General features: G+C 37.1%; 1 pseudogene; it reads right to left on the bottom strand.

Moving 5' to 3' along the window:
- Nucleotides 1–3,246: 3,246 nt before the first annotated feature.
- LOC136311121 (bromodomain adjacent to zinc finger domain protein 1A-like) lies at nt 3,247–14,441 on the bottom strand (annotated as a pseudogene).
- Nucleotides 14,442–15,149: the final 708 nt, after the last annotated feature.

Raw genomic sequence — 15,149 nt, 5'->3', positions numbered from 1 at the left:
TAGTGGTAGTGGAAAAGTCTTCTGTACTCTACAAATTCCCCACAGAGATCATGAAAGTAAAGGAGAAGAGATGTAAATCTAAAATTGCAGCAGCAAAATGCTGATGTGGTTTATCTGGCATAAGACAGAATCAAGATGTCACATTTTAACCGTTATCTGCAACAGTACTCAACTCTCCAAAATGCTCTATGTCAGATTTAACTAAGACATACTTTTATAAAGATATCACATTATCTAAAATCATTCCATAGGCCTATTTACAATTGGCCTGTTGCCTGTATTTTACAGAATGCACAGTATTTACAGAAAGAAGGAGCTCTAAAGTTTAAAGAACGCAACTAGTTTGAGAGCTGGAAGAAATGTTTGACCAGGGCTGTAAAACATTATTTCAAGTTTCTTAAACTAGGTTAACATTTTCTCACCATATGAATTCTCTGTGGTTCAAAACAGAGGCAAGCTTTTCTTCACATGAGAGGTATATTAATTCTTGCCTTTGATCTAGTAAATATAAAATTGCTTAGCTACATTAAGAAATAATTACTTTTAAATTAGGCTAACTTCAGAGTTCATTTCAAAAGCTAAATTCTTTTATTTATAGCTTCAGGTCAAATTGTTTCACTTCTGAACAAAGTCTATTATAGATAGAACCTATGGAGCAAGAGGCAAACCAAGTGCTTCAGAAAAGAATTGATTGCCAAGTTAAAGTATGTTCCTGAGTGTGAGCGTCTATAAAATTTCAGGTTATACCATAAACAGTATTATAAGAGATAAAGTCCTCCCCTTTGTCAAGTAAATGTATGAATTAATTTACAATACCTAATTAGGATTTGTGAGGAAATCAATGAAAACAGGTATTAAAAAGTTATACATTTTTCAGTATAAAGGACAGATCATTTATGAAAGCAATAATGAATGAACGCTAATTAGAATTTCAATGTAAACGGAAGGTTGCACTAGGGCATGTTCCGACTCAGTAAAGTATAAATGGATTTATTGTATTATAAGAGTGTGTATGCTTTGGAAATGAATAGTAATAAGGGACTGTTTGATTTGGAAAATGATGAATTTGATTAACTGTCAAGATCTGTGCTTATTAAATTTAATTGTCTGGAACTATAAAATTCAATTTAGTTCAACAGACATTTAGAAAGAGATTAACATACTTCAGGGACTGTATAGATACTTTAAACTTTAAAAGTTTTTCATTATAAAAGTAATGTAGTAATTTTGTATTTCCAGATAGTCAACTCATGTTTGAATCTCCCTCAACTATCTGTAACCTGAAAAATGACAGAAAATATGCAAAAATATGTGCAAACTTCTGAAGAAAAGGAAGAGGGATTCACAGTAGACTGAAGCTACAGCGCATGCCTGACAAGTGATACTGCAGGAGTCAGTCCAGCGTTGACAGGTGCAAAGCCATCCCAACACGTGGCACAGTCCACATGGGAACACTGACAGGTCAACCACTCCAGGTGGTCACCCCACTGTAGTCACAGAGGAAACAGCTGTAGCTGCCAAAATACAGACTGGTAAGGTTTCACAGAAATTGAAGAGGAAAAAATCTGAGGAAAGCCAATATTATGATGGAGAGCACCAATAAAGAGATCTTAAGTTGAAAGAATTTATTAGAGTTCTTAGGAAAATCACAAAAGAACTTTGAAATGAGTATACAAGATAGTGAAAAAACTTATTCAACTTAACCCTTTGAGTAGTATGAACTTTCATGTACATCCTCATGCCTTCTGACCATCCAGAGTACAATCATACAAAAATTTTTATTTTAAAAATGTGTAAGGCAACATTTTAAAAGGCAAATGTATGTTCTACTTGTTTTCATAAATTAGTTATCAAACAAACACGAATTTAAGTTAATAAAACTGTAACTGAAACTAATTTAATTTTTTGAAAAAAAACTCACTCCTGGGGGTCAGCGAGCATGAAAAGAACTCACTACTTACAGGGTTAAAACAGGATGCTATAGAACATATACAGATAACAGTAGAAAAAAAGCAAATTAGAAACCTTATAAGTGAATATTTAATTATTGATATGAAAACACAAAAACTATGTAAAGAGCAGATTATACACAGTTAAAATATAAATTAGTGAAAAGGTCAAAAATAAAAATTCATTCAGAACCAAGCAAAAAATACCAAAAAATAAGCAAATAAATGAATGAACAAGATAGACATGATAAAATAAAAATAGCAGAAAACTAAAAGTTGTTTGAAAAGAACAACAATAACTTAGGAATTTTGAATTTGATTCAATGAGGGAAAGAAAAGACACCAGGAGTTAGTTACAAAGAAAAAACAAAAGTAATTAAATACCAGTGGAAAAAAGAACTAAAAATGATGACAGTAATGTTTTCAAATTAAAAAACTAAAATTGAAAACCTACATAGAATGACAGAAAAAATTTCTAGAAAATTAATACCAAAATTATTAAAAGCAAATTTGAAATATCATTAAAATTCACACATACATAAAATTACCAAAAGCTTAGATAACTTTACAAAATTTTCCAGGAAAAGATAATTATCATCTTATGCAAAGTGTTTTAGAGAAAAGAATTAAAAGTAACTAACCAGTTGATTTTACAATTATTTAAGACATAGTACTAATACCTAAAATAGACAAAGACCATAAAGAAAATTTTTCTATAAACATTAGCAAAGCGAATCAACAAATTTAAAATGCATAGAAGAAAAAAATTCAACAAGATTGCTGTTTACATGAGCAATATAAAAATTCAATCATTTCTACACAGCCCATTAAAACTTAGAAAAATGATGCATGTCATCATAGCTAAAACTAATTAAAGCATTTTACATTTACAAAATGTAAGCTACAAATTTTATTTAAAAGTGATGCAGCCTGACCTATGGTAGTGCAGTTGATAAAGCGTCAACCAGGAACACTGAGGTCGCTGGTTCAAAACCCTTCACTTGTCTGGTCAGGGCACATATGGGAGTTGATGCTTCCTGTTCCTCCCCCAACTCTCTCTCTCTTTTTCTCTCTCTCTCTCACATACACTCTCTCTCCTCTCTAAAAAAAAAATGACAAAATAAATAAATAAATAAAATTAAGAAAATAAATAAGAGTTATGCAAGCATTTAATGGAGACAATCCAATTGTTTATAGAAAGACAAAAGGAGTCTTAAAGTCTAGTTATGCTGCTGTGGGGATAAGTGTCAGTAGTGTGTAGATATCAATTCCTTTTACATCACTTTATAAATCCAAATTAATACATCTCAAAATTATTCCTCTTCAGAAAATGAGCTAGTTGTGCACATATTCTGCTTTTCTCTTGTATCAAAATTTCTTACAAGATACTTCCTCTGTGTCCTCTAGAATTAAGAGCTTCTAAAGCTACTGTTCACAAGAACTGGAAAAGCATCACCCATTTGGCTTATGCACTGGTTTTAGCAGCTGTGCACAATCTTCACATGGACCTTGGTCACTGCTGGAGGGAGATTCAGACATCAGACTTAGAAAAATCACAGAAGAACTTTGAAATGAGTATACAAGATAGTGAAAAAACTTATCATTCAACTTAACCCTTTGAGTAGTATGAACTTTCATGTGTGTCCTCATGCCTTCTGACTATTTTAGTGGATACCTCAGTATTTTGAGACTGTACATTTTTCTGAATGATGAAAATCTAGGCAAAGCATGTCTTCAGTGAGACAATAAGCGACCAAGAACAGAAGGGAAAATCCAGTATTGCCTCAACATGTGGTCATGGCCCAAGAGAAAGGTTTTGGTGAATGCAATGGCATTTTGGATTTTTTTCTTAAGAGCTCTTTCTCTATTCATCGGTGTTTCTGTTTTAAAGCTTATTCTGGCCCCAGCTAGTTGGCTCAATGGTAGAGCATTGGCCTGGCGTGTGGATGAATTAGTTTGATTCGCAGTCGGGGCACACAGTAGAGGTGCCCATCTGCTTCTCCATTCCCTTTCCCTCTTGCTTCTCTGTCTCTCCCCCCACTCCTCCCCATCCTTTAGTCATGACTTGATTGGAGCAAGTTAGCCCAGGTGCTGAGGATGGCTCCATGGCTTCAGCCTCAGGTGCTAAGAAGAGCTCAGTTGCTGGTCAACAGAGCAACTCCCCAGATGGGCAGAGCTTCACTCCCTAGTGGACTTGTCAGGAGGATCCTGGTCGGGTGCATGCGAGAGTCTGTCTCCACCATCCATTCCATCACTGAATTAAAAACAAATAAATAATGCTCTTCCTCATCAACAGTAAGAAGCTCTCAAACAGTGATCTCTTCTTGCCTTGTAAATTCTTTAAATCTATTTTGTCCCCCTTTCCCCCTTCTCTACCTTTTATGTGATCCTGAGTCGTCTTTATCGGTCATCTAATATTAATCTAGTTCCTTTTGCTTTATTTCTTTGCTCCAAGTACTAGTGTCAAAATCTTCCCGTTACTCCTCCCCTTATTTAGAGATAAATCTGTAGCCGGATTTCTTTGCTCACTTTCCCCCAGTTCTTTTTGTTTGTTTGTTTGTTTTGTTTCTCTTTCATTTTTTGCTATTGTTCCTTAAGTTTTTCTGCCTTCGTTTCACAAATTCTAGCAGTTGCTGCTTCCTTCTTTTCAATATTGTTCTGCTTTTAATTCCTGGAATACCTGCTTTGCCTGTTGTAGTATTTCAACATAATCTTCAATAAAATTTCGAGTGGAAACTAGGGTCAGTAGTTTCCCATGGAGTGTGTTAAGTATTTTCATTTTTTTCTCTTGGTGTCAATCATACACCAAAGTGCTTGACAGTTTCTTCACTAGACTGGGTGTGCTTAAACAATGCTTCATACAGGCATCCTCTGTAGCATCCAATCCTCCTTGTTTTTTCATTTGTCCCTTGCATTTGCTGATGTTGTATCAGCACCTGAAGCTAAGATGCACAGTCTGAGGATTTCAGAATGAGTGCAGCTATCAAGATCCAAGCCTTTCAAAAACAGCCCCAGTGCAATTGCAGCCATGCAGCTGCCGAAGACACAGCTGCAGACAGTGCAGGTTTTGTGAGGTCTGTGACATTATTCAGAGACTTTGCTAAATCTTTGCTGTCAGCACCAGTTATCTGATCTTTGCCCCCTTTCTCTTCTCAGATATCACCTAGATGTCATTCAGGAATTAAAAAAGCAATTCAGATGACGTCAGAGTAATGGCGGAGTAGGAAGCGATACCGATAAATCTCCCCCAAAACTCAACAAGATCTTCAACCAGAAACAGAAAAACCTATACTTGGAGCCTCCAGATGCTTCACAATACACCCGAAGGTATGGTCGAGTGAAAAATTGGCTAAATATATAACCAAATCCTGAAGGAAAAAGGGAGTAAGAAATGCTCCGCCTTCCTCACTAACCTAAACAGGGCGGCTTTCTCTGGTAACTGTGAATATAGAAACTGAGGCGGGCAAAGGGGGTGAATACATCCAGGCCGCGCACAAAAGGCCGAACGAGGCTGTGGCACGGAGATCCTAGCCAAGGAAAATCTGATCCTGTGGCAAGCCGGGCAATACAAGCTAACACTCGCGCCAAACCCAAACAAAGAAAGACAAGCGGGGCAGCCATTTTACCCATTCTCCTGGTTGGTGCGCAGTTAGTGGGCGAGAGATCTCTTCCTAAGCCCCAGAAGTGGGTGTCCGTGTTGCCCCACAGAGAGGCAGGGTCAGAGGCCTTTCTGTGGGCAGAAAGCAGAATCTCTGGGCAGCCCCAGCGCCCTGGGAAAGCCGCGCACGGGAGGGAGCGAGAACTAATTCCAACGGTGGAAATTTTCCGTGCTGGTGAGGGTTTCACTCAGGGAACCGCGGCCGGCCTCATATCCTGGTGTGTGCGCGCAGATAGGTAGTGAGCGATTCCTCCAAGTGCCTCGGCAGTGCGCGCCCGTGTTATCGCACCGAGGGGCAGAGTCAGGGGCCTTTGTGTGAGCAAAAGCGGAATCTCAGGCCGCCCCAGCGCCTTGCAAAAGCCGAGCAAGGGGACGGAGCGAGAGCGAATTCCAGCGCTGCAAATTTCCATGCAGTTGGGGGTTTCACTCAGAGCGTGAGACTACTGGCCAGATATCCTGGTCTGCGCACGCAGATAGTGAATGAGAGTTTCCTCCAAGCACCCCGGAAGTGGGTGCCCGCCTGTGTTACCGGACAGAGTGGCAGAGCCAGAGGTCTTTGAGTGGGCGGAAAGCCCGCCTGATTATGCTAGCAGCTCTGACTGACTGAGGCTTACCCAGAGCCCTGTGCTGAGTGGAAATAGAGTGGGGAGTTGCCAGCTCTTTGAACCTCTTACTATCCAGGCAGAGGCAGCAACAACCCCATAGCTGGATTATCAGGCTACTAATTGAGGAAGGAAAGACTAGGAGAAAGGCTCCAGGAACACGGACTCTCTCACTGTCAGAGCCTATGAAAGCTAATGAGCCTTGACTCCCAACGAGACTAAAGCACAATACATGACATTGCCATAGAGACTTATCAACTGCAAACCTCTACCTGAGCGTGCCAAAGGGGCAGAACCTGGGGTACAGAGTCACCGACCAGGAAGAGGGAGAGAAAAGAAAAAACAAGAAGATAACCTCTCAAAACCAAGAATAATCTGCAGACTTTATAACCTATCCCATTTTATTATATTTGTTTGTTTGTTTCTCTTATCTTCATTCTTGATACTTTTTTTTCCTCCTCCAATTTGGCCGATTAACTCTCTGCCGGTCTTACTCTCTCCTCTCCTTGAACTACACTACCCATAAGTGTTACATCTCCCATTATCTTTTTTCTCCTCTTCCTTTCTCTCTATGAGGGTTGCGCTCCAAAACCCTTAACTCTCTCTCTCTCCTTTCTTTTTTCTTCTTTTACTGGTTCCCTCTTTTTTTCTCTCTCTCTCTTTCTTTTCTCCCTCTATATTAGTTTCTTCCTTTCTCCTTTACATCTCCTCTCATTCAAACCTCAATAACAAACAAATTATCTTATCTGGGACTCAAACTTATGTTTGTGGCATTTTGGGGGTTTTTACTTCACCTTTTTAACTCACTAGCAGTGCTCCCATCCCTGGCTCTCCATTTTATCTAGTTCTTGTTCTACTAAATACAATAGTATTTTTTTAATTTGTCCCCCCATTTTTCTGTTCTCTTATTCCTCTCATCATAACTCTTAGACAACACCAACACCTAAAAGCAAATTATTTTATTCTTGACCCAAATTTTTTCCTTATTTGCTTTTTGTGGGTCCATACCGCCCCCCCCCTTTTTTTTTTCCTTTTTCTTTTTTTTCTTTTCTTTTTTTTTTTTTTTTGCCCCTTTATTACTTTTCCCCAATTCAGGACCTCCATCACAGGCATTGTTTGTTATAATTCACAGTTCACCACAAGATTTTCTCAAGAAAAAGGGGAGAGGAGAGGAAAAAAGGAGGGGGGGAATAATTTCCTTTTTTTAAAAATTATTATTTTATTTTTCTTTATTTCATTATTAATTTTTTTTAAAAAACAACTCTTTTAGATTTTTTATTTTTTTTAACTTTTTATTCTTTATTAAATCTCATTAATACTATCAACAAAACCACCCTCAGATGCCATTAAGGAAGAGAAAATCGAATATCATGGATACAAAAGAAAGAGAGGTAACACAGCTAGATGAGGAAAAATCTATGGAGAAAAAATTTAATATGTTGGAAACCTTGGAGCTAAATGACAGAGAATTCAAGATAGAAATCCTAAAAATCCTCCGAGATATACAAGAAAACGCAGAAAGGCAATTTAGGGAGCTCAGAAAACAACTCAATGAACACAAAGAATATATGTCCAAAGAAATTGAAACTATAAAAACAAATCAAACAGAGATGAAAAACTCAATTCACGAGCTGAAAAATGAAGTAACAAGCTTAGCTAATAGAACAGGTCAGATAGAAGAGAGGATTAGTGAAATAGAAGACAAGCAACTTGAGGCACAACAGAGAGAAGAAAGAGACTCAAAAATTAAAAGAAATGAGATAGCCCTACAAGAATTATCTGACTCCATCAAAAAGAATAACATAAGAATAATAGGTATATCAGAGGGAGAAGAGAGAGAAAATGGAATGGAGAACATACTCAAACAAATAATAGATGAGAACTTCCCAAGCCTGTGGAAAGAACTAAAGCCTCAAATTCAAGAAGCAAACAGAACACCGAGTTTTCTTAACCCCAACAAACCTACTCCAAGGCATATCATAATGAAATTGACACAAACCAACAGCAAAGAAAAAATTCTCAAGGCAGCCAGGGAAAAGAAGAATACAACATATAAAGAAAGGCCCATTAGATTATCATCAGATTTCTCAGCAGAAACTCTACAAGCTAGAAGAGAGTGGACCCCAATATTTAAAGTCCTGAAAGAGAGAAACTTTCAGCCACGAATACTATACCCATCAAAGCTATCCTTCAAATATGAAGGAGAAATAAAAACATTCACAGATACAGAAAAGATGAGGGAATTTATCATCAGAAAACCCCCACTCCAGGAATTACTAAAGGGGGTTCTCCAATCAGATACAAAGAACAAAAAAAAAACAGAGCCACAAGTAAAAGCTCCAAGAAGAACACAATAAAACCAAATTTAAACTGTGACAACAACAAAAAGAAAGAGGGGGAGAAGATGGAGATTAACAGTAGCAAAGGACGATGGAGTGCAAAATTACTCACAAAATAGTTTGCTACAATGAACAGGGTAGGGACCCTTTTCATTACTCAAAGGTAACCACCATTGAAAAAACTACCACAGAAGCACATGAGATAAAAAAGATAGCAACAGAGGAAAGATGTATGGAATACAACCAAATAAAAACAAAAGATAGAAAAACGAAAGAGAAGGATCAAACAAGACACAAAACTAACAGAAAGCAAGATATAAAATGGCAATAGGGAACTCACAAGTATCAATAATTACACTAAATGTAAACAGATTAAACTCACCAATAAAAAGGCACAGAGTAGCAGAATGGATTAAAACAGAAAATCCAACTATATGCTGCCTACAGGAAACTCATCTAAGTAACAAGGATAAAAACAAATTCAAAGTGAAAGGCTGGAAAACAATACTCCAAGCAAATAACATCCAAAAAAAAGCAGGTGTAGCAATACTCATATCGGATAATGCTGACTACAAGACAGGAAAAGTACTCAGAGACAAAATGGCCATTTCATAATGTCTAAGGGGACACTGAATCAAGAAGACATAACAATTCTTAATATATATGCACCAAACCAAGGAGCACCAAAATATATAAGACAGCTACTTATTGACCTTAAAACAAAAACTGACAAAAATACAATCATACTTGGAGACCTCAATACACTGCTGACGGCTCTAGATCGGTCATCCAAACAGAGAATCAACAAAGACATAGTGGCCTTAAACAAAACACTAGAGCACCTGGATATGATAGACATCTACAGGACATTTCATCCCAAAGTGACTGAGTATACATTTTTCTCCAGTGTACATGGATCATTCTCAAGAATTGACCATATGTTGGGCCACAAAGACAATATCAGCAAATTCAGAAAAATTGAAGTTGTACCAAGCATATTTTCTGATCATAAAGCCTTGAAACTAGAATTCAACTGCAAAAAAGAGGAAAAAAATCCCACAAAAATGTGGAAACTAAACAACATACTTTTAAAAAATGAATGGGTCAAAGAAGAAATAAGTGCAGAGATCAAAAGATTTATACAGACTAATGAAAATGACAATACGACATATCAGAGTCTATGGGATGCAGCAAAAGCAGTGATAAGAGGGAAGTTCATATCACTTCAGGCATATATGAACAAACAAGAGAGAGCCCAAGTGAACCACTTAACTTCCCACCTTAAGGAACTAGAAAAAGAAGAACAAAGACAACCCAAAAGCAGCCAAAGAAAGGAGATAATAAAAATCAGAGCAGAAATAAATGAATTAGAGAACAGAAAAACTATAGAAAAAATTAATAGAACAAGGAGCTGGTTCTTTGAAAAGATCAATAAAATTGACAAACCCTTGGCAAGACTTATCAAGGAAAAAAGAGAAAGATCTCATATAAACAAAATCCAAAATGAAAGAGGAGAAATCACTACGGACACCGTAGATATACAAAGAATTATTGTAGAATACTATGAAAAACTTTATGCCACTAAATTCAACAACCTAGAAGAAATGGATAAATTCCTAGAACAATACAAACTTCCTAGACTGAGTCAAGAAGAAGCAGAAAGCCTAAACAGACCAATCGGTAGAGAAGAAATAGAAAAAACCATTAAAAACCTCCCCAGAAATAAAAGTCCAGGCCCTGATGGCTATACCAGCGAATTTTATCAAACATTCAAAGAAGACTTGGTTCCTATTCTACTCAAAGTCTTCCAAAAAATTGAAGAAGAAGCAATACTTCCAAACACATTTTATGAGGCCAACATAACCCTCATACCAAAACCAGGCAAGGATGGCACAAAAAAAAAAAACTACAGACCAATATCTCTAATGAATACAGATGCTAAAATACTAAACAAAATACTAGCAAATCGAATACAACAACATATTAAAAAAATAATACATCATGATCAAGTGGGATTCATCCCAGAATCTCAAGGATGGTTCAACATACGTAAAACGGTTAACATAATACACCATATCAACAAAACAAAGAACAAAAACCACATGATCTTATCAATAGATGCAGAAAATGGTTTCGATAAAATACAACACAATTTTATGTTTAAGACTCTCAACAAAATGGGTATAGAAGGAAAATATCTCAACATGATAAAGGCCATATATGATAAACCATCAGCTAACATCATATTAAATGGCACTAAACTGAAGGCTTTCCCCCTTAAATCAGGAACAAGACAGGGTTGTCCACTCTCTCCACTCTTATTTAATGTGGTACTAGAGGTTCTCGCCACAACAATCAGACAAGACAAAGAAATAAAAGGCATCCATATCAGAAAAGAAGAAGTAAAGGTATCACTTTTTGCAGATGATATGATCCTATACATCGAAAACCCCAAAGAATCCACAAAAAGACTACTAGAAACAATAAGCCAATACAGTAAGGTCGCAGGATACAAAATTAACATTCAGAAGTCAATAGCCTTTCTATATGCCAACAATGAAACAACTGAGAAGGAACTCAAAAGAATAATCCCCTTCACGATTGCAACAAAAAAATAAAATACTTAGGAATAAACATAACAAAGAATGTAAAGGACTTATATAATGAAAACTATAAACCATTGTTAAGGGAAATTGAAAAAGATATAATGAGATGGAAGAATATACCTTGTTCTTGGCTAGGAAGAATAAATATAATCAAGATGGCTATATTACCCAAAGCAATATACAAATTCAATGCAATTCCCATCAAACTTCCAATGACGTTTTTTAAAGAAATAGAGCAAAAAATCATCAGATTTATATGGAACTATAAAAAACCCCGAATAGCCAAAGCAATCCTAAAGAAAAAGAATGAAGCTGGGGGCATTACAATTCCTGACTTCAAACTCTATTATAGGGCCACGACAATCAAAACAGCATGGTATTGGCAGAAAAATAGACACTCAGACCAATGGAACAGAATAGAAAGTCCAGAAATAAAACCACATATATATAGTCAAATAATTTTTGATAAAGGGGCTAACAACACACAATGGAGAAAAGAAAGCCTCTTCAATAAATGGTGCTGGGAAAACTGGAAAGCCACATGCAAAAGAATGAAACTGGACTACAGTTTGTCCCCCTGTACAAAAATTAACTCAAAATGGATCAAAGATCTAAACATAAGACCTGAAACAATTAAGTACATAGAAGAAGACATAGGTACTCAACTCATGGACCTGGGTTTTAAAGAGCATTTTATGAATTTGACTCCAATGGCAAGAGAAGTGAAGGCAAAAATTAATGAATGGGACTACATCAGACTAAGAAGTTTTTGCTCAGCAAGAGAAACTAATAACAAAATAACCAGAAAGCCAACTAAATGGGAAATGATATTTTCAAACAACAGCTCAGATAAGGGCCTAATATCCAAAATATACAAAGAACTCATAAAACTCAACAACAAACAAACAAACAATCCCATAAAAAAATGGGAAGAGGATATGAACAGACACTTCTCCCAGGAAGAAATACAAATGGCCAACAGATATATGAAAAGATGCTCATCTTCTTTAGCTATTAGAGAAATGCAAATCAAAACAGCAATGAGATACCACCTCACACCTGTTCGATTAGCTATTATTAGCAAGACAGGTAATAGCAAATGTTGGAGAGGCTGTGGAGAAAAAGGAACCCTCATACACTGTTGGTGGGAATGAAAGTAGTACAACCATTATGGAAGAAAGTATGGTGGTTCCTCAAAAAACTGAAAATAGAACTACCTTATGACCCAGCAATCCCTCTACTGGGTATATACCCCCAAAACTCAGAAACATTGATACGTAAAGACACATGCAGCCCCATGTTTATTGCAGCATTGTTCACAGTGGCCAGGACATGGAAACAACCAAAAAGCCCGTCAATAGATGACTGGATAAAGAAGATGTGGCACATATACACTATGGAATACTACTCAGCCATAAGAAATGATGACATCGGAACATTTACAGCAAAATGGTGGGATTTAGATAACATGATACGAAGCGAAATAAGTAAATCAGAAAAAACCAGGAACTGCATTATTCCATACGTAGGTGGGACATAAAAGTGAAACTAAGAGACATTGATAAGAGTGTGGTGGTTACGGGGGGGGGGAATGGGAGAGGGAAAGGGGTAGGGGGAGGGGCACAAAGAAAACAAGAAAGAAGGTGACAGAGGACAATCTGACTTTGGGTGACGGGTATGCATCATAATTGAACGACAAGATACCCTGGTCTTGTTATCTTTGAATATATGTATCCTGATTTATTGATGTCACCCCATTAAAAAAATAAAATTATAAAAAAAAATAAAAATAAAAAAAAAATAAAAAATAAAAAAGCAATTCACATAGTGGGCCTTCACTGACCTTCCCTACGAGTGCTTTCTCTAACACTTCTGGGTTCCTGCCTCAGGAAATTCATCTTGAAGATCCAAACCATCAGAGCATGACCAAAGATTTTGGGAGTCTGGTTTTCACTGGTGTTGGTGCCGGAAGTCCCTTCAGCTCATCACATTCCATGTCGAGTGTTCCATTTGTTTTGGGGTTTTTTTTCACCTAATTTCTCTTGCCTTTTCTCTTTCTATTTTAATCCTTTAGTTTTCTTTCTCTTCTTCAGTCTCTTGTCTTCAACATGGCTCTTCAATTCTTCCTTCCTTCTCCCTTGATCTTTCCCTTTTTTTTTTTTTTGCTTTTAGGGTATCTGCTTTTTTTCTCTTTAATTTAGCATTTTTCCAAAGCTAGTGACTTCAATTCTTCTTGTTTCTAAGGTAGCTTTCTTTAGTAGCTTTATTCCTGTAACTTTCAATTGTCTTTTATTAGCAATGCCATCTTCCTTATAGATATTTGTTGGGAGGCTTCCTTCTCCTGTTAGCAGAACTAAAGATAAAGGTGGGTGGATCATTATGGGGAAAATTAAAAATCTTGGCCTGCTATTTTATTTGTTGAAAGAGATGATGCCTTAATCTTAATGACTCTATCTTACAGTTCACAGTGTTGCTTTAGAACAAGCTTTAGTTTATCACAAGAAAATAGGTGTTTTCTCTGGCTGATTTGTACGGCTTTAACAATAGCATACACACACAGTTCTTTTTTAGTGGTTTGCATGTGTACTTGAACAATAAGGAGCAATTTCATCCTTTTACTTTCCATTTCAAAAAGGACTATTTGTGTTTCTGAATCATCACTATCACTGTTAATAGTAGTTTTTCCAGCTACACTGTTGAGATGTCCATTATCAAAACCATTTTGTTATGATGTAGAGAGGATTTCCAAAATCCAACATGTAACCTAGCACTGTTGTTCCTAATGACTTCCACAGTTTCTTCAACAAAACCTCAATCCTTGATCTATGCAACAATATCATTATGAATTTTATGTAAGCATGAATGAACGATAGGTAAGGTTGGGCAAGTATAAAACTGGAGGAACTGGTGGTTCTGAAAAACTATAAAGGTTCTGTCTTGCTTTTTTTTTCCTCACTCTAATCCTTCCTGATAGGTCAGTCCAGATCTAACTGTAACAGCACAACTCCATACAAGACTGTTGCACAAATGTGATCAGTCTGTCTGTCTCTGGTTCATAAGATTAGAAGTAAGACCTGAGACAATAGAAATGAAAGATAGACAGATAGGTAATAGATGACATTAATTTTTTTGCCATAATAGTAACCCTTTTTAAATGAGAACTTTGCAATAAAATGCACATTATATATTTGCTTAAAAATAAGACTGTTGCACAGAATGGTTGGTTCAAAAAACTCTTTAGAGTGGCGGAAAATCTTGTTGATGACTTTACAGTAGAATTTCCTCATCCAGCGCAGGACCACTTGTGGCTTCTGTCTCAGAAGGCTTTGGGTGTAGCAGCAGTATCACCCTGAGGCTCGGCTGCCCACCCGTGGGTGCTGCCCGCCCGTGGGTGTCAGCTGCTTCCCTGGGAGCACACAGCCCACTGCCACTCCTCCACTTTCTCAACAACAAAGGCAGCAGGTAGGGAAGCCCGGTCCTGCAGGAGGTGGTCGCCTCTCACCTGCTGCTGCTTCTGCAGCCGCCATGGCCTGGCTCTGCAAAGGGGATTGCGTCCCACAGCCACCTCCCCACCTCTGCCAGCTCCTGGGAAGTTTCTGATCTACTGTCTGCTCAGAAGTCCATTGAAATCTTATGAAACCAAACATCTATATATAGTCCATTGACTTAAGTGTGATGTAGCACATGACTATAGTGACTCTATAAAATTCATTATTTTTCTTGTTTCCTTTTAGGTAGGATTCATAAAAAGTTGATCATTTTAAGATGTTGAAGTATTCAAGCAGGAAATAGAAATCTGGTATTCAATGGCATGCATGAAATCACCAGGTAAAAATATGATCTAACTGTTCAGAAAGATGTTAACCCAAGAGATGTCAAAAGCAACAGAATCTTATATAATCAAGTATCCTAGTGTGTGACAAGCTATTAATAAACATCAACCTTTCAGCTCTGTACTACCTTTAATATCCTAAGAGATTGACCTCAGCTAGCTA

Source organism: Saccopteryx bilineata, chromosome 7 (assembly GCF_036850765.1).
Source record: "Saccopteryx bilineata isolate mSacBil1 chromosome 7, mSacBil1_pri_phased_curated, whole genome shotgun sequence".
Taxonomy (NCBI): domain Eukaryota; kingdom Metazoa; phylum Chordata; class Mammalia; order Chiroptera; family Emballonuridae; genus Saccopteryx; species Saccopteryx bilineata.
The sequence above is the reverse complement of the archived record's forward strand: the minus strand, read 5'-3'. Positions and strand labels throughout refer to the sequence as shown.